At 38.3% G+C, this 25,572-nt stretch overlaps 1 long non-coding RNA gene across 1 annotated transcript; it reads left to right on the top strand.

Annotated features, from left to right (window-relative positions):
- The first annotated feature begins 923 nt into the window (after positions 1 to 923).
- LOC140622703 (uncharacterized) lies at positions 924 to 24,242 on the top strand. The gene is made up of 4 exons (XR_012022394.1): positions 924 to 1,019; positions 9,043 to 9,216; positions 11,311 to 11,408; positions 24,158 to 24,242. It is a non-coding gene; the product is annotated as an uncharacterized lncRNA (long non-coding RNA).
- Positions 24,243 to 25,572: the final 1,330 nt, after the last annotated feature.

The raw sequence follows: 25,572 nt of genomic DNA on the forward strand, positions 1-25,572 counted from the left end.
TTTCTGGTAAAACACATAAGAGCACCCATTTCAAGTGATCTGCACTATTAATATATTTTCACCTTTACTGACAACTCATTTACCAAGTGTCAGATGAATGGTATTGGAGACAGCACTGATATTAACTCCCAAATGAGGTTCTATAACAATGAAAGGTACATAAGTATTCCTCCCTAGCATCTTCTCTATAATTAATGCCCTTGGCCTTGCCTAGGCAGCTGATGCCACTCAAAAATTAGAAAAATTATCTTTGGGAATAATTCTCATCATGCTATAAATGGCACATTATAGTTTATTTTTCACACAACTCATCTTTCACATGATACAGATGAAAGTTAATGGTTGTCTTCAGATTCTTAGGGCAAATTAATCTCAATATTTCAAAGCACTATAGGTGACATCACATTAAGATTCTTTAGTTTATGTGGTCTTTTTCCTTAAAAGAGTTTTTCTTAAAGCCAATTCAGCGCAAACAAAACTCCAAACCCAAAGAACGAAGTCAAAGCAAAATCTATGCATCTTGTACTATGGAGGAGGAAATGCATAATCACATTTAAAACAGTATAATGATAAGCCTGATCAATAAATGTAACTATTCCCTAACTCGTATGGGCATGCTATTTATATAAAATAATGGGAAAGATTTCTCTTTTTTATCCTCTTTTTTAATAATGGAATTCCAATTAACTTTTCTTTTTACACTTGAATTATAGCATCTATATTTTTATATTATTCTTTAGAACCATACATATATGGGTGCTGTACATTATGAAAGTTAGTGATCATATTCACAAATAATATTCACCAATAATGGAATACAGTGCTTGGAAGCAACATGAATAACAGACCTAATAAGAGCATACTGTGAATTTTACTGCCACAGCATCAGATTCAATTATTAATAGTTTTCTGTATGATTTCCACAGGTGGCAACATGGATTATGGAAGAGCAGAATGTTTCTGGAACTATTATCTTTTTTCATCTCTGTATCATTTAAATGAAAATACAGCTAATGAAGGTAATTTGATTAAATACCAAACTTTTTCATGTGACATATAGAGGGGAAAAAAGCAAATGGGGGAAAAAAGGCAAATAATTCTCTGGCATTGGCCAGGATTCAAGACCACCTTACATTCCATTTAATGCAGAAACACAAAGGACTCTGACTTGGCCTGCATTATATTTCTACATTCACTATAAATTTGCTGTGAAAGCCACGAGGCCACTTTATCCAGAAAATTGCAGGAACAGACATCAGAATCTCACTGGATAACTTCAAGTCAGACTAACTTAGTCTATTTGCTTTCCAGCTAGCTTAGGTAGTAAAGACATGTTTTACATGATCATGAATCTTTGACTTTCATCTGTAAGCTGTATTACTAAATGCTCCAATAAAAGCACACGAATCCATCAGAGTATGCAAGAAAGCATTAACCCATTGCTTCTAATATGCTTTGGAATCTTACCTTATTCATTTATTCCTTCATCCATTCACTCATTCGTCATTCAACAATCATTTATTGAGCACCTAACATGGATGTGGTCCTCTGCTAAGGCCTTGGATTCCAAAGATGATAGAGATAACAAAGACGTGGTTATAACCCTTGCACACTTTGTAATCTGTAGGGGAATCTGAGTGCTGAGAAGATACTCTTGATACAAAATGGTAAATACGTTAGGGCTTACCCAGGGTGCTCAGTTGTGTGTGCAGATATGGGGAGGGAGGTAGTAAGGTAAGAGGGGAATTTGCAGGAAAATATTTTTTGAGAAGAAGTCTAAATAGAATTTTCAAGGGTGAAAAAAAAAAAAAGAATTTTCAAGGGTGAGTAGAAATACCATCTTTTAGCAGGTGTTCAGAAGACAAGTACCAACCAGCAGAAGACTACGAACAGGTACTTAGGGAAGTAGGAGAAAAAGCAGAGTAGAGAATGAAGGAAGCAAAAAACAAATATTGAGTGTATTTTGATCTCTTTAAAATTTGATCTCTTAAAAAATATTGAGGGCTTGGTGTATTTTCTTAATTGGTCATTGTTGTAACAGATTTGAGCTCATGGGTGAAATGATGAGTGTAGTTATGGATTTATGTTTGAGGCAGCAGTGGGCCGTATGTTTGGATACCAAATATCTAGTTGAAGTTATATATCTGAGAAATACAGATTTCATTCTTGTTTTTGTTTATCCATTTGTATATCAGGCAAATAATTGCTCTAGAGGTTACAGCAATAGAAATAGGTCACACAACTCCAAATCCCTGCCCTCATGTAATTTATATTCTAGTAGGAATAGGGTGAAATGGGGAAACAGATAACTATTGAATATATTAAAATGACATTAAAGATATATTTTAATAGGTAATAGGGGTGATGACATTGCAATTTTGAATAGTTGGCCAGAAAAGGCCTCAGTGAGATGAGGCCTTCATTTGTATAAAGGAGGCAGAGTCGTGAGTTATGTGGATGTCAAGGGAAGAATATTAACAGGAGGAGGGAGTAGTGAGTGCAAAGGCCCCAACCCTGAAACTTGTGTGCAGGTTTAAGACAAAGTGAGAGCAGCGAGGCTAGAGCAGAGTCAGGAAGAGATTAGTAGGAAGTGGTGAAGAGCAGACCAGACTGTATAGAAATTGTAAGCCATGGCGATTTGGCTTTTACTTTGAGATGAAAATCTATTATAGAATTTTGAACAGGACCAGGAAATGATTGGACTCTCATGCTAACAAGATCACTCTACCTGTTGTGTTTAAAATAGATTGAATGAAACAAGCGCTGGAAGTAGAAAAAAATCAACTGGGAGGCCATTGGGATAATCCTGGAGAGAGATGATAGTGGTTGGAAAGGACAGTAGAGGGGGAAGAGGAAATAAGTGGTTAGACTCGGGATGTATTTTGAAAAAGGACCGATAGTGTATGCTAATGGATTAGCTGTGGAGTGAGGGCAGTAGAAGAGGTTAGGTTGACTCTGAGGTTCTGGCATGAGCAAATGGAAACAGAGAGTTGCCATTACCTAAGATGGTGTGGGGGGAGTGAAGAAGGTAAGGACCTGGTTTGGGATGTTAGATTGAGATGAGCATTAGACACTTGAATGGAGATGTTTAATAGTTGGTGTATGAGTCTGGAGCTCAGATAAGAGGGCCAGACTAAAAATCTAAATTTACAGCCGCCATGTTCAGATGATATTTAAAGCCTTGTTACAGGATGAGATCACCAAAGGTAATGTAGATATAAAAGAAACAAAGTTGACTGAGTGAGTCCTGGGGCACTTGACAGTTGAGAGGTCTGGAAGGTGAGAAGCAACCTGGCAAGGAAACTGAGAAGAAACCACTGCTGAGGCAGGAGGAAACCCAGGAGAGTATAGCATCCCCAAAGCAGCCTGAAGTAATAGTCCATCGAAAGAGGAAGTGATACTTCATCAAATGCTGCCAATGGGTCAAGTGAGATGAGGACTGATCATGGACTTGTGGATTGATCTGCATGAAGTCCTTTGGGACTCATCAGTATACATGTGACACTAGAAGACTAGTTTGAAAATTAACTAGTTTTAAAAGTTGATGGAATCAGAAATCAGATTACTGAGAGTTAAGAATGAAAAGGAAGTGAGAAATTAGAGACACCAAGTAAGACCAGTCTTTCCAGAAACTTGATTATAAGGAAAAAAAAAAAAGGTATAAATCCTTAGACTAGTAGGACACCAACATATCAAGAAGAAAATACATTCTTTTTCTAAGACATGTAGGCCAGACTTTATTTCTCCAGGCTGACAGACCTGGGAAGCTACAGGACAAAGAAAGGTTGAAGAGTGAGAGAGGAGAGTGCGATGGGCAGAAGGTTCTGTGCGATTGTGGAACAGATTCCCTCCTCACCTCTGCTTCTGCAGTTGCCAGAATTTTGTCATGCCAGCAAATTCTTCTAGTCTGATGCAGGCAGCCACTGTCAGGTCACCACAGTTCACAAGACTGTCAATAAATGTGATAAAATGGCATTTACACACACACACACACACACACGTGTGTGTGTGTGTGTATGTGTATATATATATATATATATATATATATATATATATATATTTATGAAAAAATAAATACACTGCCTGATGGGTATGTGTGCATATATGTATACCGATGTATATATTATCAATAGTATATGTTTATATATGAAATATAAAAATACATTTCTTTCCTTCCTTCCTTCTTTCCATCTTTCCTTCCTGCTTTCCTTTTTATTTTGAACGTTATTACTCTTGAGGGAAGGGTATAAGAAAATTCACATTAATTGCCTTCGCTAGGAAAGAGATCTGCTAAACATATCCATAAAAGAATATTTGGCTGAGCCTGGGACCCACTAAAATTCTATGGTTCTCAAATGAAAGCTAAACTGAATTGTTTATAATCCAGTTTATATATCTAGTAAAGTGAAATACCAACAAGGATAACACAAACACTTCTGTGATGGATGTCTTCAAAGACAGCAAACATATCTCTGATAATATTGCAGTAAACCCAGAGTTTTATGATAAGAAATAGATTACATTTCCTTTATCATATAGAATAAACAATGGAATATGAGAATAAGCTGGGGTTTCTTTATTCAGAGAAGATAATTGAAATATAGAGTGCAGTGTATGAATCTTTTCCACATGCATAGAAGCCCATCACAAGGGGCTGGTGTGGGCATAATGGAGGTAGTTCGAGTTCTGTTTCTGGATATTTTATCTGCTTCAAACACACTTTGTTCACCAAATCTAAAAAGAACAACAATAGCGTGGAAACAACCACCAAAAAACCCTTCTCGGGTCTTAGATGAAAGCTTTTCTTTCCTCAGATCATACTTTCCATGTCCCAAAGTGCTGGCATAAAATTGAAAATTAAACAAACTACAGCATTGTCAGAAATAATCACACAGCAGACCAGCCCTTCCGCTCCTGTTCCTCTTCTCCACAAAGAAGCTACAGTGCTGCAACTGAGCAGCCCCTTAAATCTTTATTGTATTTTGCCTCTGGGGCTTACTCATCACTGCAGGTCTAAAAGTGTCTATTACGGTCAGAAATAACTTTAAAAAAATATTGCACCACTGAGCCAACGAGTAGTTCAAATGACTCCAAAATTGTAAACTCGTAAAATGTAAGGTAGAGTAAGCACTCCAGCATTTGGAATAAACTGACTCCTTCACTATGTCATCCTCAGTGTTCTAGTTTTATGGAGACTAGAAATACTCAGTCAAAGCAAGAGTACCCATAAAGTCGCCAAAGGTGCTGGAGAATTTTCTTTCCTTCCTAGCCATCAAGACAAATAACAAAGCATGGACTCTGTAGTTGAAAGCTGTTCTTAAACTGCTTGCTCCACAGTGATTTCCACATGTCTGAGTGGAGAATGGCTGGGTGAAAGACGTTTTGGAGGAATTAGAGACCAGGGTTATTTTAGATCTAAGTACACGCAGGAAGCTTTCTGACATAATAAGACCATTAGCGGAACGTCGCTTCTCAATTCCTCTTGGCAGCTGTGAAAAAAAATTTTTTTTCATGATTTTATATTTTCATATTACTTATGTTTGGGGCCATTTGGTGGTTCTTCTCTTTTTAGGCTAGTATCTAAATGATACTTTAATGATACTTTTTGCTTTAATTATGAGTTTACAGAGGATGAGAGTAGACGGTGTTGTCCACAGGTGAAATCTTTATTAAAATAGTTTATACACACTTCAAGAGCAGTGCAACTCTTCAAGTTGGCTAGTCAAAATATTTGGAGGTTATAATCAATCTAAATAAGTAAAATGAGTATGATATTGAGAACTTGGCATAAGAAGACAAAGGTGATCCTTTTAAAATTTTTAAATGAATTTTTCATTAATCACAAGAGAAATTTTGACATGCACTGACATTCCTTCTTTCTTTTTAAAGATTGTATTTATTTATTTATTTATTTATTTATTTATTTATTTATTTATGAGAGCACTAGAGAGAGAGAGAGAGAGAGCACGAAAGAGCAAGCACCAGTGGGGGGCAGAGGGAGAGGAACAAGCAGGGAGCTGGATGTTGTGCTGAGCCCGGGATCCTGGGATCATGACTTGGGGCTTGGTTTCAGGACCCCAGGATCATGACCTGAGCCAAAGGCAGATGCTTAACTGACTGAGCCACCCAGGTGTCCCTGTTTATTTTCTTTTAACATGGTTTTGGCTTAGCTATCCTAAGTGCTGCATATATTTGGACAAGGCTGAAAATTATTATGTGTATGTGTGTGTGTAAAAATTCATACATATATATGTTTATATATATGCACACACATATATACACGTACTTTAATCCAGAGAAAGCAATAGGAAGACCAGGTCTTGGGCGGCATTTCTTGGAACACTTGGCCTTTAGCCCACACGAGTTTAACTTACTAGGGAGTATAAATTATTTTTCACCAGGGAAACTCTCTGGTAAACCTGGAAGCACACCTCAAGTCAAATCTATATGATCACAATTAGGCTGCCAGATAGTTGGCATTTGTGCAGGAAGATAGGATTGTACAACACTGGGAGAGAGCAGATAACAGTTGGCAGGCACTGCGCTATTACACAATTCAGAAACAATGAAATCTATGTCTCCAGAGTTTAATGGCAAGGCCACGACACTCTGTACGTTGCTAGATCCCAAAGCACTGTATGAAGCCAGTTGCATCTAGCCCTAGGATTCCTCATGCTTTTCTCTTTCTTATAGGCCCAAGACTGTGGCCTTCATGCAATGAAAGTTCTGTGGAAGCTTTTAACTGCATCTTGTGGAAAAGTATACCTTTGACTCTGCAATCATGTTTATCTAAGGGCTCACAGAAGCAATGCAAGGGCAGTCTTCGACATCTGTAAATCTTCATTAACTGCTATTTATTCAATGCACATCAGTGTCAGGCACTGTGTCAGGAATTTTAGAAAGCCTTAGCTCTTCTAATTGCCATATGGTATTATTCACTGCTTATTGTGTGTCAGGTACTGTGCAATTAATAGAAAAAAGGGACATACACATAGAGATAAGACAACATTTAAAATATTCAAGAATAGAATTATCAAAAAAGACAAATGGGGCAGTTCCTAGAGAGTCATGGTTAAGAATTAGGGTGAAATAATAAAATGATGATGGTGATCATGATGGTAATCTTATTTTTGCCTCAAGTCTTTAAATAGTGAAGTTATTTGACTCAAAGTCTTTAAAAAAGTCATTGTAAGTTGCCAAATTTCTAGGTGTTATCAATAATAACTCTAAACACATAGGATGATGGGGCACCAGGATGACTCAGTTGGTTGAGTGTCTGCCTTTGGCTCAGGTAGTGATCCCAGGGTCCTGGGATTGAGTTCTGCATCCGGCAGGTTCCTGCAGGGAGACTGCTTCTCCCTCTGCCTGTGTCTCTCTCTGCCTCTCTCATTGTGTCTTTCATGAATAAATAAATAAGATCTTAAAAAAAAATAAAAACAGGATGAGATAGTGCTTGAATAAGAGGCAAAAACCACAGTTGCCTTACCTCAATTTATTTTGGTGGCACAATATTTTCTTAACTCCTTATTCACTGGGACACCATTAGATCGGAAACCAGTTTAACAGTCACACTCTTGCCTTCCTCACCACGTGTGTTGCTAATGAGGTCACAGCTGATCTTGTAGTAGCTGTTAGCAAGAGACTCATAAATGCCAATTTTAATCAGAATCTTTATTTTATTGACACATTCCACAGTACACACATGGCTCAAAATACTTTTTCACAATTTAGAAATCATACGTGCTAGAGTAGTACTATAAGGAGAAGCACATGCTTCCACTTTGGAAGACTGCTTTCAGGTATTAGTTTTACTTATCAAATATGAAGTGCATTTTACAAACAATGGACATATAGCATTAGCATGTCATACTTTTCCTACACAGATCCCAATATCTGCTTAAAGAAATCAATTTTACCCAAGAGTGTTTCTTTTCAAATATGTCACTATATCTATGTTGACTTAAAAGTTGTAATGTTTTATATACACTGTGTGGGCAGAAAGGCCTCCCAAGATGTCTGTGTCCTAATACCCCAAATCTACATGGCAAAGGGGACTTCATGGGGGTGATTAAGTTAAAGCCCTTGCCATGGGGAGACTATTCTGGATTATCAGCATGGGTTCGTTCTAATCACAAGGGCCCTTATAAATGGGAGGTGAGGGAGTTAGAGTCAGAGGAGGTATATATAACCATCGAGACAGAGGTTGGAGTGATGTGGCCACAAACCAAGGAATGCAGTCAGTTTCTTGAAGCCACACAAGTCAAGAGATGGTTTCTCCACTGGAGCTCCACAGGAACACTGCTCTTCTCACACCTTGATTTTAGCCCCTATAAGACCCGTTTCAAACTTTTGAACACCTGTACTGTAAGATAATAAATTTGTGCTGTTTTAGGTCACTAAGTCTGTGGTAACTCAGTAAGCATCAGTTGGAAACTAATACACACAAGACACACCTTATTGGGTTTACCTTGACTCCTCTATTTTATGACTCACTTTAGCTTCCATCTTCCTCTTCTTTCTCATCTTCACTCAATACCTTTGATGATTTGTAAAAAAAAAAAAAAAAAAAAAAAAAGTGTCATGTATTTATGATCCTGGTGTTCAAAGTGGAAGTGGTGATTACTGCATATATCTAAAATAAATATTTCATCTGAAAGCATAGTAAAGTATATTTTCAAAATATTTGCAACCATTATTTTAATGAGGAAGAAGCTCTTACTTAGAAAAATTAAAGTACTCTCACATAATTGAAAGCTTTTGTGTCAAAATGTGCAAGCATTTAAAATGTTTCTGCTCTGAGGGGAGAAAAACCTTATTACTTTGTGGTGTATTTTTATTGACACAGCTAGAGAGTAATGCCATATAGAAAAAAAATGTGCTTTGGTTTGCTGTTCTAGTTGGAAATCTCTTAGCTGACACTATCTCTATAAAACAGTAGAAATTAATGGGAACAAATTATAACCTTAAAGTACTGTAATATTTTGAAGTGTCCTTTGGATTAAAGTTTAAATTTTCTGATGATGTCAAATGTATCTTTTCCAGGCTTGAATTTTTGGAAATTGGAAACCAGAAAGTAAAATTAATCACAATGTTCCTTTCCTTCATCATACCAGATCAAATAGATTATAATGGAATAAATTTTTAAACCTTTTTTATATTTGAAGAATTAAAGCTTAATTTTCAGTTTTGGAAGTATATATCTGATCTAATATTCAGGTAAGCACGGTGGTACAGTAGAAAGAGCCATGAGGTAGGAATCAGAAGACTTGGGTTTAAGCCCCAAATTAGCACATGAACTTGGAAAGCCATTTAATATCTGGTAACATCAGTCCTCTTCTATCATTATTATCCCTAGCTACCTTGCAGGAAATAAGTGAGATATAGTAAGTTTTTTTTTAACAATTTTTTAAACATTTTATTTACTTATTCATGAGAGAGAGAGAGAGAGAGAGAGAGGCAGAGACACAGGCAGAGGGAGAAGCAGGCTCCATGCCGGGAGCCCGACGTGGGACTCAATCCCGGGTCTCCAGGATCGCGCCCTGGGCCAAAGGCAGGCGCCAAACCGCTGAGCCACCCAGGGATCCCCGATATAGTTAAGTTTTTTAAAAAATGCATTGCAGGGACGCCCGGGTGGCTCAGTGGTTGAGCATCTGCCTTTGGCTCAGGTCCTGACCCCAGGGTCCTGGGATCGAGGCCCACATCGGGCTCCCCACAGGGATCCTGCTTCTTCCTTTGTCTTTGTCTCTGCCTCTCTCTGTGTGTCTCTCATGAACAAATAAATAAAATCTTTAAAAAATGCATTGCAGACTGTAAATTACTGTTCAAATGAAAGAGATGACTCAAGAAGGATTCTGAAATATCCCATAGAATTGTAATACCTAGAACTAAAATGTCCCCAAAAGTAATTCTTTCAATTTCTTTGTAATTATATAAATGTGTGTGTGTGTGTGTGTGTGCGCGCGTGCGCATGTATGTATCCCAGGCTGCTCATCACTTGCTAACAAATTTCAAAAGATGTACAGATCTTCACAGTAACTGTAGATACTGAATTTTATATACATTATATAAGCCTATTTTTTTCAAAATTAAGTAATATTTACTTGATTATAGGCATCTAGAAATAAAAAATGAGCAAAATTGTCCTAAGACTCTAAAGATGTTGTTATGCTTTGAGTTAAGGTTCAGGTTGATCTTTTTAATATTGCAGCAAACTCACACGTCATTAATCATTTTGAAGTGGCCCCAGGTCATAGTAAATGGATGGCCTAATAATCAGACGAGATGTTTGCTATTTCCAAATTATTGTCAATAAGTAGAGTAAGGAGGTGACAATTCAATAACTAATGATTATTAACTTAAATTTTTATTTTTCTAATGCTAATCAAGAACATAAGAAGTAGGAAGGTGAACCAGAGCATAACACATATAATTATAGACAAGCATGAAGACAGTAATAATCATGATAAAAGATGTGTTTATTAAAAACAACTCATATCTATCATTATGTATGAGTTGCTCTGTAGCTAGAGATATTGTTTCTGGTTGTCTTAACTGTGAGTATGTAACAAAAAAAAAGTGGGACTCAAAATATTTTCATTCTGAGGGAGCAAGAAGATGGTGGATGTAGGGTTCATGAAAAGCAGAATGAGGATGGGTGGGGATTGAGCATAACAGACTGTGGTAGGAGTGATGCACATGTGGGAATAGAAAAGAAAATGAAATACAGAAAAAACAACTCACATGAAAATGGGAGGGAAAAGACAAGAGGTTGAGAGGAAAGAAGATGGGGCTACATAGTCAGTGCAACCCACTGTAGCAATGAAAGAGATTTTTGAGGTCAAGGTTCTTAAAAGTAACCAGATATGGAGAATATCTAGAAATAATGTCCTTTGACACCAACCAATAAGCCAAGATACAAAATGAACTGGATAAAATTACAGTATAGTAGTCAGCATGAAGCATAGTCCACATTCTTAGGAGTCTGGTCTTCTGGTATTAGAGGTGCTGTAGGAAAAGCTGGGGAAATATAGCGAAAGACAGTTCAGTGAAAAACAAATATCAGCATTAGCCCCAGAAGCCATCTGATAATCAAAGTAAAAGGAAGGATTCTCATGAAATGGAGAGTCCAGGAATCCCAGTTAGGCTTGCCTAAGCATGAGGCAAAGAAGAGGGAGATAAGAGCGAATCACAAGAGAGGGAAATAAGGATGAGAAGCAACCACTTTGATGTTCTTAAGCTTCTGTTAGGAGAGTGAGGTAAAGTGGAATCTGTGTATTTACTGAAAACAAAACCTATGGTTTCAAATTCCAGTTTGGGTCTTGGAGAAGTGGATATGGCTAGATGAGAAAAGCACTGGCTTTTCAGTACAGAAACCTATATTCAAATCCCAGCCTAATCATAAACTACAGGTAAGTAAGGTCTTTTATAACACAAATTGTTGAAAGCCTAAAATTATATTGTTTTTTTTTCATCTATTAAAAGAAGGTATCAATAGCCCCTACCGCAAAATTATCATGAGAACTAAATGAGCAAATCCAGGAAGAAGTCATAGTGTTTATGTTGATGGTAATGTTAGCTACACCACCATTAATAGTAATATAGAACCTTAAGAAAATCCCTGGACCTCTATCCATTGTACTTGCCCAATCTGTAAAATGGGAGTTATGGTAACAAATGTATGGTCTGGAGGGAGTCCTAAATAAGATCATTTATACAAAGGGTCTGGCACACAGTAGGCTCACAGTAAGTAGTAGGTACTATTATTTTAAAATATACTGGTTTCAAAATAAACCAAGTTTCATTTTGTTCAGATGACGAGAATGTATTTAGGGAGACCTGGGGTGGCTCCGTCTGTTAAACATCCAAGTCTTGATTTTCACTCAGGTCATGGTCTCAGGACTGTGGGATCAAGCCCTGAGTCTGACTCTGCACTGGGCTTGGAGTCTGCTTAAGGTTCTCTCCCTTTCCCTCTCTCCCTTACTCCCTTCCCGCTCCCCCTGCTCACTTCTAAACCGTCTCTCTTAAAAAAAAATGTATTTAGAATGCTTGATTTATTTTTAAGTATAAAATACTTCAAGTATATACAAGTGTATATACTTGACATATTTTATATTAAGAGGAAGGAGCCCCATCAGTTGATAGTGATATTTATGTTTTTCTTGGGAAAAGCACTGAGGATAAATAGCTTTGAAAGTCATTAGACCATCGAAATTCTGTCAAATAACCTGCTTCCACTTTTCAAAATTCCATCCACTTCTTTTTAACTATTACTGTGTCTTCTGCTAATAAAAAGACATAGTAGTTACCTCTTGGAAAGAGGGACTTCTTGTTATACCAAGAGTTTCAAAATTTGGCCTCTGAAACAAAAGAAGGAAGAGACGAGTAAATTTACTTTTGAAAAAAACTGCCCGATTCTCAGTAGTCCTAGTTTCCTTCACATTGCCATTGTTCTTTCTTGTGCAAGACAGCTTCTAGTGCCATGCTGGGTGCATAGAAGCCATGAAGTAAATAGCTATTCGGTTGGGTGCTTAGAAGCATAAGACTGAGTTTTCCTCATAATATTTGCTGTTTAGTTGTATCCAAAGCCTCATATCAGCCATGTTTTTGTAAACAGAGATTTAGAGTAGGTGCTTAACTGAAAACTACATTATTATAATTGATTCCAAATTCTTAAAAAATGCACGCACACATCTAAAACAGCTATAATTAGAGCAAAATGCAACCCCGTCTTCTTTATTGGGGATCCATATTGCTGTCATTATAAATGTCACTTTTCAGCACCACGTCTCTTACCAAACAGAACTCATTTTGAAATGCCAGTTTTTGTGAAAAACTTTATCCATTTGTCCAAATGGTATTTGGACAAGAGAAGAGGTTTTTTTCCTTTGGGTTCATTTTCAGGTTGTTAGCCTAACCTAAAATAGAGCTTCTTTAAAAGTCTGCCCAAACGTTTACTTAAAACAGAGAAGGGACAGCTGAGTGTTGAGTGGTAGTGTTACATTGAGTGAAGACATGACTGTAAATAACTCTGCAGTTTGGAAATGAATGATGCTTTTGACAGAGACGATTATGTCCTATTGACAACGTTGATGTCAAACGTGGAGTGAAAATACGAGATTGACTATCAGCAGTTCCCACCAGTGATCACTTGAAATAGCTTCTCTGAGATAAAGAAACAGTAACAAATGCATTCCTTCCCGTTCCCTCTACTCACACTCTTTCCTTCCCTCAGACCTAGCTTAGGCCAGTTCCACTTTGGGGGAAAGAGGCCCAGTGTTCACACTTCATCAAAGGAGGATCAAATACTCTTGGCTGTTTCTTTTTAAGTTAATCACTTCCAGGGCATCCTTAGTTACTTTCCCTGCTCCCCCAAAAGGGAAGCCGTGATATCTAAGAAAAAAAGTCAAGCCCTGAACTTCTATAGAAGTAATTACCTCTTCCAAGTTAGACCTGACATATCTAAAATAAGGTCTTTGTAATGAAAACCTCACTTGGGGTTCTTCACAGCCTTCAAAGTCATTGTTCACATAGCAGCTAAATACTGGCTTACATTTCTGGGTGGAGAATATTCTGAATGTTGAGCTTTCCAGCTTGGAAAAATGTCATATACTGGAGAGTCTTGATGAGTAAATAATTTTTTCCATATCTATCTCTCCATTCCGTTCACTTGCTGCACTATGGAGGCTCTTTGTATTTTTACTGAAGAGAAATTATGCTCTTTTAATGTACACTAAAAATGCTTGCATTCTTTAATATTCACATTTAAACATGTAAAATAATTTTCAGATTTATGAAAACTGGGAGTTAGCAGACCATATTTACATTCAATGGTCAAATAACATTATGCATGTAAGATCTCTGAGCCAATGAATCTGGACTTGGTCAGAAGAACTTAGGGAGGAATTTCTGATGGCATAGAATGTCTGTAAGGAAAATGTTTGGCCCCTCATTCTCAGAAGTTACAATGGGATATTTATGTTGGCATGGAGGAGTGTTACACATCCTTGTGTTAATCCTGTCATTGTAGCCTCTCCAACAGCCGCGAGGCAATGATACAGGTCATCCTTGGAAGGCACACTTCTTACAATAGGTATGACCTTTCTGGTCAGGGTGGGGAGATGGATGGGTGACTTTTTTGGTTTGTTTTGAAAAACAAATGGTGTGAGCTTTTTGTAAAAGGATGCATGATTTTCACATGGTAAAGAAAGTGTTCAGTATTTGATGCTAGAACCAGATTCTTTAAAGCGAGTACTCCTCTGTAAAATATATGGCAGTTTTTGAAGGCTTAAAACTTAGTAAGGGATTTATGAGTTCACTGTCAGAGTCATTGACATAAATAGAGATAGTCTCTTCATAGAGTGAAAAATAAAGCCCATCAAAGAGGAGAAACCTAAGAACACATTTTACTTATATAAGACAAAATAATTAATTAGCTAAATGACAATAGTTGATACTTTATTTAATTAAAAAGAATGCCCTGAAATGTAATTTAGTAATTCACATTTGCAATCAGGTTCTATAAATATGAACGTGTATTTTTTTTTAAACAACAACATCTTAATCTCTTCATGATAGAAGACTGATGGGGTGGAGAAGACAGCTTTTGATGTACAAGATTATCTAAAGGCTATCTTCTTATAGGACAAGTGTATTTATTTTCATTTCTAAAGGAGTACATTAACTAGATTTTGTATTAGTCACTAGTAAACTAGCAAGTATTTTTGCCCTCGACCTATCTCATTATATAGAAATATGGGAGACCATTTATTCCTGTGGACTTGTTCACCTCTGCTGCCTGGGTCTCAACTCCCTTCCCTATGAGATGATAGAACCTAAAACTAGCTCAGGGCACCTGGGTAGCTCAGTGGTTGACCATCTGCCTTTGGCTCAGGTCATGATCCAGTGCTTCTGGGATCGAATCCCACATCAGGCTCCCTGTGAGAAGCCTATTCTCCCTCTATGTGTCTGCCTCTCTGTGTCTCTCATGAATAAATAAAATCTTAAAAAAAAAAGAACTAAACTAACTCACCTCTATGGGTCTTCTGGGCTCTTAAATGGCATCAGTTTATGATCCTTATGAGGGAATTCCAGATATATTCTCATATGAATGGTTTTCTGTTCTAAGTGGAATTTTTCATGATTTTATTCTTTTACCTAATTTCTTGTTTTGGGAGAACTAATAAAGCTCCCCTCTTTACCAACTATTGCCTCTGTGGAATCTGTCTCCATTGTGTTTAGAGGGTTTTGTTCATGTTCACAAAGTATGAGAACATTTTACACGCACCTCCAATGTTGGCATTTTCTTTCAACATCTTCATTGCACTCTGGTAGGTCAGAGTGATGAGAGAATTTGTATTTATTCAGGTTTAGAAAGTGAGTGTATTAAAAGGCCTTGGCCAGTATTTCCCTCTCCCCTGTCCTCCATTCTTTCAACAATATTAAAGAACACCCACAAGGGATCCTAGCTGTACTGGAATATACATTACTTAGTGGCAGATAGTTTTTGTCCTTATGCTTACCATACAGTGGGAATACAAATACGTTTATAATTACACTAAGAATGAAAGGGAGAAGATACAGAAAAAAGTAAGCAACCTGGTAGAAATGGTTTATATTATGGAAATACTTGTTTTAGAAGATGGCCTTAAGTGGACTGACTCTTGGTGAAAGAGTAGAGGTTGGCCAGACCAGCGGTTCAGAGGAACGCGTTGTTCTTGGAGGCAACAGCACATTGCCTTCAGGACTCTGAAGCAGAAAATGGTTGGTGTCTTCATGTTGGCTAGTGTAGAACTACGGGAGATGAGACTAGAATAAATCATATGGGAATTTTGTGTTTAAGAGTAGGGTGACCATATAATTTATCATCCAAAATGGGATACTTTGAAGAATGAAAGTGGATCCACACTGATAATTAAGCTAGGACAACAGTCAGAGAAGAGGACGCGTCCCCAGAAAACCAGTATAAAGTGTTACCTACCTCAAGAGAGTATAAAGATAATTATATCCTTTAGGCAGAGGAGTACTACAATTTGTTATCTGTTTTTGAATGATCATCCCTGTTACTGTGTGTGACGTGGATTGGAGGAGGACAGAGATGGAAGCAGATTCTTGCACTTGTCTAGATGAGGAATGAGATGATAAAGAGTGGACAAATTTTAGATAAAGATTGGTAATACAATTGGTAGGATTTGGTGATGGATTGGACGTAGGAAGGGAGAAGACGGGAGTTGTCAAATGACTCAGGTTTCTACTGCGTGTAACTGAATGAATGGAAGTGAATATTATTAAGCTATGATAAAATTAAAGAAGCAGATTTAAGGCAGGAATGGGAAAAGATGAAGAGATTATTTGGGGAATCCTGAAAATGAGATGCCTGATGAGTCTCTAAAGGGAGAAGTCACATAGAAAGCTATACTTGGAATAGCAGTCTATGTGGTAGATAAAAATCTATGGGTTGTAAACATTTTGGGTGCTACATACAGCAGAAGAATGTCTGAGATTATTGAGAAAGGGTAATAAAGTGGTAAGACAAGACAGCCCAGAACTGAGTCCTGAGGACCACAAAAATTAAATAATAATTTAAGGTAAAGAAGGAAGGAGCTGCTAAGTCTTTTAGACAATCAAGGGGAAGCATGCTGTATATTTCTTAGGAGGCCTCAGAGGAATTAATATCTTTACCTGTCTTGCCTACCATGCTGACCCTATAGCACACTTCTATCCCTTTATCTTCCTTGCCTATCTTACTCTACCAAGTCCCTAATACCTCCCCCCTTGGATCACCTTTCAAATCAACTATTTGCACACAAGTCTACACCTTGGGCTCTGTTTTAGGTCCAAGAAGGAAGAACCAAAGGACTAGAAATATGACCAGGAGAGTATATTATTGCAGAAGTAAAGAGACAATGTCAGGAGAGAAGGGGTGAGAAAGGATTTTGAAAGCTGCTGAAAGGCTGAGTAATACACGAACTGGTTTGATGGTAGAAATCGGTGGTGATCTGTTGGAGCTGGGATGGCGGTGTAAGCAAGATTGCCTTGGGGAAAGTGTGGCTGAACTTTGGTTTGAGGGGAAGCTGAGCAATCAGACACTAATTGGGGATGTGGCATGAAGGACATTTTGTCTTGATTCTCATTTTTTTCTTTTAGAACATGAGAGTTATTAGAGAGTATGTGAATGTTGATGGAAATGATCCATTAGAGAGAAGTGGAAGAAACAGGAAAGGGGACAGTTACCTGAGACACAGAACAGATAGAATTCTGAAAGAAAGGTTGGCTCTTCCTTCATAATAAGGGGGCAGATGAGTGGAGGACTGCAGATGTGGATTTGGTGATGAGACGGTAACGTGGAATGTAGTTTCTAGGTTCTCAGGGAACTTTGAAGCAGGTGATGTGCTGAGAACAAAAGAGGCTGGGGCAGTAGCAGGGACATAGACAAGGTGTGGAATAGTCGCTGTGGTGGTGAGGGGGAGAGTGCTCTAGTCTCTCAGTGTTGAATGAGCATTTGCGGCTGGTGACCAGTAAAGAATCATGATCACAGCTTCTCTGCTGTAAGATTTTTGTCCAGCAGTGTTTAGCTCTGTTGGATACCGGCCCAGAGAAAACGCGTTGCTGGATTCATCAGTGGGGTTTGCTAACTGGTTGTGAGGAAAGGAGAAAGAGCCCAGGGAATTGAGGGTATTTGCAAAAGAGTCATCACAAAGAAGAGCTCTGGAACAAGGGCTATTGAAGGAGGAAAGTGAATTCCTGAGGGGGTTGGTCGATAGATAGAAAGGAAGCAATAAGGATAAAGGATTGCAGTTCTCTGCGAGGTCAAAGGATCATCGCAGTGGGAATGCTCTAGAAGAATAAAGGTGTGATAAGAAAAGAGGATCTCTGAAGGAATGATTGTGTTTGTGGTATGGTTTTTGGTGACGAACTCTGTTAGGTATTTAATTCTTTAAATTCCTACAAATTCTGTTCTATACTGTGATAGGGCCACATAGGGATAAAGTACATTTTCTTTTGTCTTAGAAAAAAATCACCTTTACCTTTTCCCTATTTGTCAAAGCCACTTTTGAACTGGGCTTAGATCATCACATTATCTGCTCCTGGAAGGCATCGTGAATCTGGTGTAGTTTTCTACGATTCTGGGAGCCTTAGCTGTTCTCCTGCTTTATCCTGAGATTTCAGGAACAGACTACGTTGAGGAAATCCTGGTCCTGAAAACAAATGTCATTATTTCCTCAAAGGAGTTTATGATGTTCAACTCCAGCAATATGCCACCTGTCATCTTATGTTCTAAATATGCCAAACTATTGACATGTATGTAACTATGTTATTTATCTTTTCTTTTCTACATGCATTTGCCAGAAATGGCCTCCCTCCCTGGTCTCATACTCCTCTTTCGGAGATAGTTCAACGTGGTGTTCTGTGTGATATCCAATTTGACTACCCCCGAGCTGCTTCTCAGTCTTGTTAGCTATTCATCCTCTGTGCTGAAATGAAATTTTATACTTTATTTTTTGTCTTAGTTTATTACAATAATTTACTTATGTGACTGTCTCTTTACTTGACTGTGAGGGTTTTATTTTGTTTTGTTTTTGAGGCAGGGAACATGTTTATTCATCTCTGTTTTCTGAATGCCTTGCCTAATTCCTGGCATATTTTAGGTGTTAAGCAAATATTTGTTAAAAAAAATTAAGAAATGAACTGATGAATTCCATTTACCTTTTTATAAAGCATGCAGCCATCACTAACAACCATCATGATATGAAATGGCACACAGTTATAAGCTTGTTTGCTGACTCTTACATTGTTGACACTCAGAAGAAAAGTGTCACCAAACACATTTTCATAATGAAGCAGATCTATAATCTGGCATTTACAACTCCTGTGCTGCTGTGGGTAGAGTGTGGTTTAGGAGGTGGAGAGAAAGGGGAGACGGTGCAGTTCTTCCCAATTTATGAGAGGGCTGAGGAGCAGAGATGAAAATGCAGAATGGCAATCAGATTAAAAGAGCTGATGAGATCCTAAATACATCCCTCAGGCCACAGGAGAGCCCGAGGGAGCAATCTTGGGAGGACTAGAGACCATTGAGGGGAGGCAAAAACTGGGCTTCCCACCACTAAAATAACAAGAGATAAAATGAAACCCACTTATCTGATTTTAGAATTCTATCTGGGCATAGAAACCTTCAAATTATTTATTTATACATAGTGATATCAAGCTCTATCTACTTCCACTCCAAAGGGAACTCTTAAATAATCAAATAAAATGTTGAGGTTTCCTGCCCGAGTTACAAAGAGGAGGAAGAAGAAAAAAAAGACAAATAGATTTTTGAGATACTCTTTTTCTAATAGTATATTTTAAGTGAATATCAAGAATTATTCATTGTTTTCTCTTATTCAACATAAAAAGGCTCACATTTTACCAAGTCCTTTTCTGTGCATCAAAAATCTATGTATTTTTAGCTTTAAATAAGCCTAAATACAAATATTTATTTCCTTTTCTCTTTATGTTGTAGACAGACATTTGTTAAATGAGAAAATTCTCCAAATAGGTCAATTTTCACTCAAAGATGGGGTTTAGGTGTTTATATATTCTAATTTACCATAAAAACTCATTTTAAATTATTTCAACCACTTACGTTTAGCATACATCTTACATACATAAATAACATGCTTTTAATGATGCCCATCTTGCAGTCACACCAGCTTTATTTTGACTTTAAAAATATATTTCCTTTTTAACAGAGTAGCTTAAAGTATTAAATCTGTTACCAGTTTCAGGAGAATGATAGGTTAAATGATAGATATTTTTCCATGTGGGGAAACTGAGGGAGACAATTTGGTTTATCAGAGGCCCTTGACAAAACTTGGGAGGTATATGAGTAAATGTGGGTTTACAAGACACAAAGGGAAATCAATGATACAAATAGATTCGGATGCCTGGGGGCCAGTCAAGTAGTTTTATTTATGAGTCTGTCTTTGCTTCTTCTTTTTTAGAGAGTCTAGGTCTCGAGATGAGGGAGAGGGGGCATCTGTGTGGCTTCAGGATATCTAAGAGTGATATCAGATGTAAACAAGGGACAAGGGAGAAAATAATAAATGGGAAAGACAAAAAGAAGCAAAGTCAGGATGATAGAGAGGAAGCAAAGAAAGGAGGACGGTGCCAGGGAGAGATCTACACATGGTTGGGATTTTAGGGTTCCACTGATCACTTCCAAGCCCCAGTCCAGTTCCTACTCAAATGGGCCCATTTTAGACAAAAGGCAAATAAAATGTCTCCTGATGACAGTCAAATAAACAGGCTCATAAATCTGCTCTATTTGGAGTGTCAAAAAAATATGAAAGTAATGGCAACGTCTACCTATATAGGCAGAGGCCAAGGGTTACAAGTTAGGGAAGATGAGAGCCGACATGAACAATCACCAGATATTCCAGGCTGAGAGGCAGAAAGCAAACCTCGGAGTTGGGTTTATGCATTGGAAGAAAAGGAAAAGTGAAAGTTGAAGACAAAAATAAAAACACTCCTTGAATAGTCTCTCCCGGATTCCCATATTTCTAAGCGGAATAGAGGTCAACCTAAATGTCCAGATGGTTGATTTTCTACATTTCTTTGGAAATTACTATCTTTTTTGGATTGCCATGCATCACATTATACTGTTTTCAGTTTTTCCTACTGCTTGTTTTCTACCAATCACCAGGGCACTTGTCTGCATTCAATGAAGAATGAACCACCCCTGGATGTTTTTCCACATCAGTTCCATTCACCATCCTAGAGGTTTTCCACATTCATGTGGAAGACACATCAGCACCTTTGCTTAACTTCTTCAACTTCCTCCTCTTCAGTCACCAGTTCATGGCTTCGATCTGCCGACTGCAAGATTGGCATCATTAAAAGCAAACAGTTAAGCCCTGGATGTGAAACACTTTCTGCTCCAATGCTCCCACCCCTCTGCCAGCCGCCCCCATACCCCTGAGACCTCTCCAGAACTCTCCACAGTCCAGATCCCTGGTCCTGGATGGAGGAATGCCAGTCCTCTGCTCCAGCCGGAGGGGTGACTGTGCCTGACCTCTGCATTGCAGTCATGAAGTGTTTGCGCGGCAGTCCTGTCCATGGCCATTCACACAATTTTATCAATATCTAAGACTCCTCCACTTTTGAAATTATATGCTCCTGATTTATACTCTAATCCTTCAATTCTGTCTTTCCTTTTCCTTATTCCTTTGCTCCTCTTTAGCTGTTTTGAGCTCCCCACTCTTTTGAGTCCTCGGGTTGCTCTCAGACATCAGCTTTCCTCTGTCTTCACTTTTTTCCCTATTAAATCTCCCTCTATTTACCTTAACTCCATTTTCTCCAACATCATCCTTTTTTATTTCCTTGTGTTTCTACCACATCTGCTCTGCAAAATTTAAATGAAACCCGCAATCCATCTTCTCTGATCTTACAACCACCCAAGTTTTGGAAGAAGAGAAAAACCAAGTAAGTGTACAGAACATCATGCCTCAGCGTGGCCGAGGGGGATCTGCAGTCCCTGGTCAACCCCCTTGCCCCTCATTACTTATTCCAAATTCTTACTTCTCTCCTCCCGTGCCTAACCTGCCTCTCAGTGGAGCCACTTGCCTTTTACCAGAGATCTCCCCCTAACTTTGGAGAAAAACTTGTATTCTCTGACAGGAATGCGTTTACCTTTACATTCTGCACCTCTAGTTTCTAAAACTTTGACCATGTCTTTTTATCTTTCCTTTCAGAGCTGAGGGAGGAAGCTTCCGCTCCTTGGTCCAAGGCCAGAACCCGCTTAGGATTTTTTTTTTTTTTGGGGGGGGGTCTATTTCATCCTTTCCATTACTTCTCAATGTCTCCTCCAACAACGATTCTGACTTTCTTCCTCTGCAGTGGCTCATTTCTCTAAGCTTGAAAGTTTGCTCATGCTCATCTCTTTTAATAAATGAAAACCCAACTCTTTTCCACCTTATGACTCTTCTTGCTACCACATAGTTTGTCCTTTCATGCAATCATTTTGGTTATTTGCCCAGCTTCCATTCACTCTGCAACCTTATAAGTCATTGAAACCATTCTAATTAAGGTCACCGGTGCGTTTCCATTTGTCAAATACACTGGATATTTTTCTGGCTTTTTCTGACCATCTGAAGCGTAGGACACAGTATCTTCTGGCTTTACTTTCTTTCTGTGTGACCACTCCTCAGCTTCATCCAGTTCATCTATTAACTAAAGCATTTATATGCCCCTGAACTCTATTAGTCCTTGTCTCTTCAAATCTTTCTGGGTGATCTTACCTGTAACAGAGTTTTAATAATCATCTGGATGATATTTCCATCTGTCTATGAAATATCTCAGGCTAGCTAATGACGATGGCATTTAAAATAATAGTAGTTACTAATATTACTGGCATTTATTAATCACCTTCAGGCACTGTACTGAGGTCTTTTCTTATATTAACTGATTTACTTATCAAAATCTCTGAATTTTTCCCCCACTTTTACATCTGAGAGGTAGACTAATTTGCCACATCACACAGAAGTGGCACAAGTAGGCTTTATTTTTTTTTTCACAAGTAGGCTTTAAATCCATCTTATCTAACCCCAAAGCCCATACTTTTAACCATTTTACCTGCTATATGCAAAATTTAACTCATATTCCACAAATTATTTATCTTCCTATATAAGCTGTTTCAACAAACCGAATCATCATTAGCAGAACCCAAAATAGAAAACTTGAAGTCACGCTAACGTATTTCCTTTTACAAGTAGTAAGCCACTATATTCCTTTATACTTCTTCCTTATATTTTCATCTAATAGTACTCAGTTCAGCGTCTCATTATTTCTCTCCTGTCTCAGTCAGAAAGCTTCCCAATTGGATTATGCACATCCTTCTAGGCTTAGTCTTCCAATTTATTCTCAAGGAACTATTATCTTCTTATGTTGTATATCTGATCATATCACTGTTCTGGTAAGTCCCTCATGACTCCCCATATCCTGCAGCCATGTTTCTCAAAGTGAGTTTTATGTATCTCCTTCCATCAGAATCACCTGGAGAGCTTGTTAGCTGAGGCTCAGGAACCACATCAGGATTTCTGAATTAGAACTGATGGTGGCAGGACCTAGACTCTGTATTTTTAAAGATTTGTTAATTTATTTTGGAGAGGCAGGTGGGAGGGAGTGGCACAGAAGGAGAGGGAGAGAGAATTTTAAGCAAACTCTACACTGAGCATGGAGCCTCATATGGAGCTCCATCCCATGACCCGGAAATCATGACCCAAGCAGGAATGAATAGTCGCCACCCAGGCACCCCTGGACTCTATTTTTAACAAGCTCCCTGTATGATACTTTGTCACGCTAAAATTTCAGAGCCTCTGGCCTCCAAATCAGGGGCAAACACCTTAGAATTGCCAACAAATACCATCTGATGCTGTCTTCTCTTCTTTCTCCATGCTCTTTCCACTACTCCAACTACTCTCCGTGCTCCAGTACACCAGACTTGTTACATGGTCCCTCTCATGCCAAACTTTTCTAAGTGTTGGTGACTTCATATGTGTTTTGTCTTCTACCTGAAGGCCCTTTTCTTTGTATGTCCAGCAATTCATGTGACTGTGTGTGTTGTATACCTTGAGTCCTCATGAGACTGAAGTTTCTCCCAGGATACCACAAGCTGTATCATCATGGGGACTGTATGTCCTGACCTCTCCATTTTAAAAATGCCATTCCAAGTTCAGCATGTGTGGAAAACCAAGGTATGGCTGAGAATAATGGCATTAACGTGTGCTTGGTATGTCCTCAGTATGTAGGTACTTGGGTCTTTTAGCAATTTTCTTTGACTCATGACTGGTGGTTTGGTTTGTGATTGAGCTTTTTAAAGGGAAATTTCCTGTTTGCTGGCCTATCTACAAATGACTGGACCAGTGGAAGTGAAATTCAAAAAAAAAAAAAAAAAAAAAAAAAGCTCTTTTGGTCACCAATCAAAATCTCTAACTAGAAAAGTCTTAGGAGAAATCTACTTGAAATCTCTATAGGGTCTGTTTATATAGATGTTTTGTGCCCCTCCGAATAATGAATAATCCAGGGGATGGAGGGATGTAGATAACCATGTCTATGCACTTGATGTTGAACTAAGCTTTGCTCATCACAATTTGCCTGTCAGTGTGTGATCCTCTCTTTACAGATGAGAAGATTGTGGTCAGAGATGCCAAGAGGCTTGGAAGAGTCACCTAGCAAACAGGGAGACAAATCTGGAATTGGAATGCAGGTATGTTTATGTCCAGAAGGATCTTGTTGTCTTTTATTGGAGTACCTGTGTGCTGAGATTTTGCCTTAATGAGTAAAAGCTTAGACTTTTTTTTTTTTTTTTTGATGAGTAGAAATGTTTTGCGAGGTTTTTCTGATAAAAGACCATTTTACTCACATAAATTAGTTTGTTTCTCCAAGTTTTAGAAAATGACACGAAGGATAATATATTTTTTAAAGTTTTCCTAGTGGATCTTTAGGCCTTCAACCAGTACGGAGAAGAGTTCTATACTGCCCACTACTTAGGGAGGGAGCCATTTGATACTAATATTGTTTTGCCAGATTGGTCACCCAACCAGTGGTAACATGGGAAAAACAACACAAAGGGCTAAAAGCAAGAATTTCCCTACACCCTTTCTTGCCCTTTCCCTTTTCAGCACCCTCTCCCTTCCCAAACCTCATCTCCAGGAAACTGGGACAGCTGGTTATCCATCTCATTTTCCTCACAGTTGCATGCTGACTCTGTCACCAAGCTGTGCATTTGCTAGAACAGTTGATTTTCTTTACAAGACTGATGAGGAAGAGAGAGCAAAAGTCCTATTCATTGTTTCTCTTAAAGTTCATCATGGTGTGAGTGTGTGTGTGAGTGTGTCCCCCATAAGTGAGGGGAAGCTATTAGGAGAGAGCCAGATCTCTTTAATGAGCCTAGAGGTAATGCAAAATTCATGTGTTTTCACCTGCAGCTGGGTAAAGCCTGGTTTCACAAACAAAAAGGGGGAAGGCAAGAAGGGTTGGTTATTTATGATTTTGCTAAAGCAGGTACCCTGGCTGCTACTGGGCATCCTGACCCACTTGTTCATTTTTTAGGAAGAAGTGAATACTTTCAATGGGAGAAACTCAAGCATCAGATTTGCTCCTTGGAGCATTAATAAAAGGGCTCAGTTAGCTTCATCTCATTATTTTACTATGAGTATTGACTTTGGCCTAGAGTCATGTATAGATAAAATGGTGCAAGGGCTTGTCCTAAGTGATTACTCAGAATTACAAATCATTTCACGTGTAACTGAATACTGCAGTCTAGCTGGCACCCTGCCCCTTGCTTCTCCCCCTCCCCTTTCTCTAATAGGAGCGCAAATCCAGCTTTGTCTGAAGAGGCAATTAATCTTATTCACTGAAAGCTGAATTTTAATTCACCAGCATGTGGAGGGCATATCTGCCTATCACACAGAATTAGTTTAACAGAGAATTTAGAGGAAAAAAATATTGGAGGTCTTGGCATTCTTGAGCAGTCAAAATATCTTGTAGGTACATTCCTTCGTTAGCCATCTACAGGCTATGGACAAGCTTCTCTTT

This window comes from Canis lupus, chromosome 32, assembly GCF_048164855.1.
Source record: "Canis lupus baileyi chromosome 32, mCanLup2.hap1, whole genome shotgun sequence".
Taxonomy (NCBI): domain Eukaryota; kingdom Metazoa; phylum Chordata; class Mammalia; order Carnivora; family Canidae; genus Canis; species Canis lupus.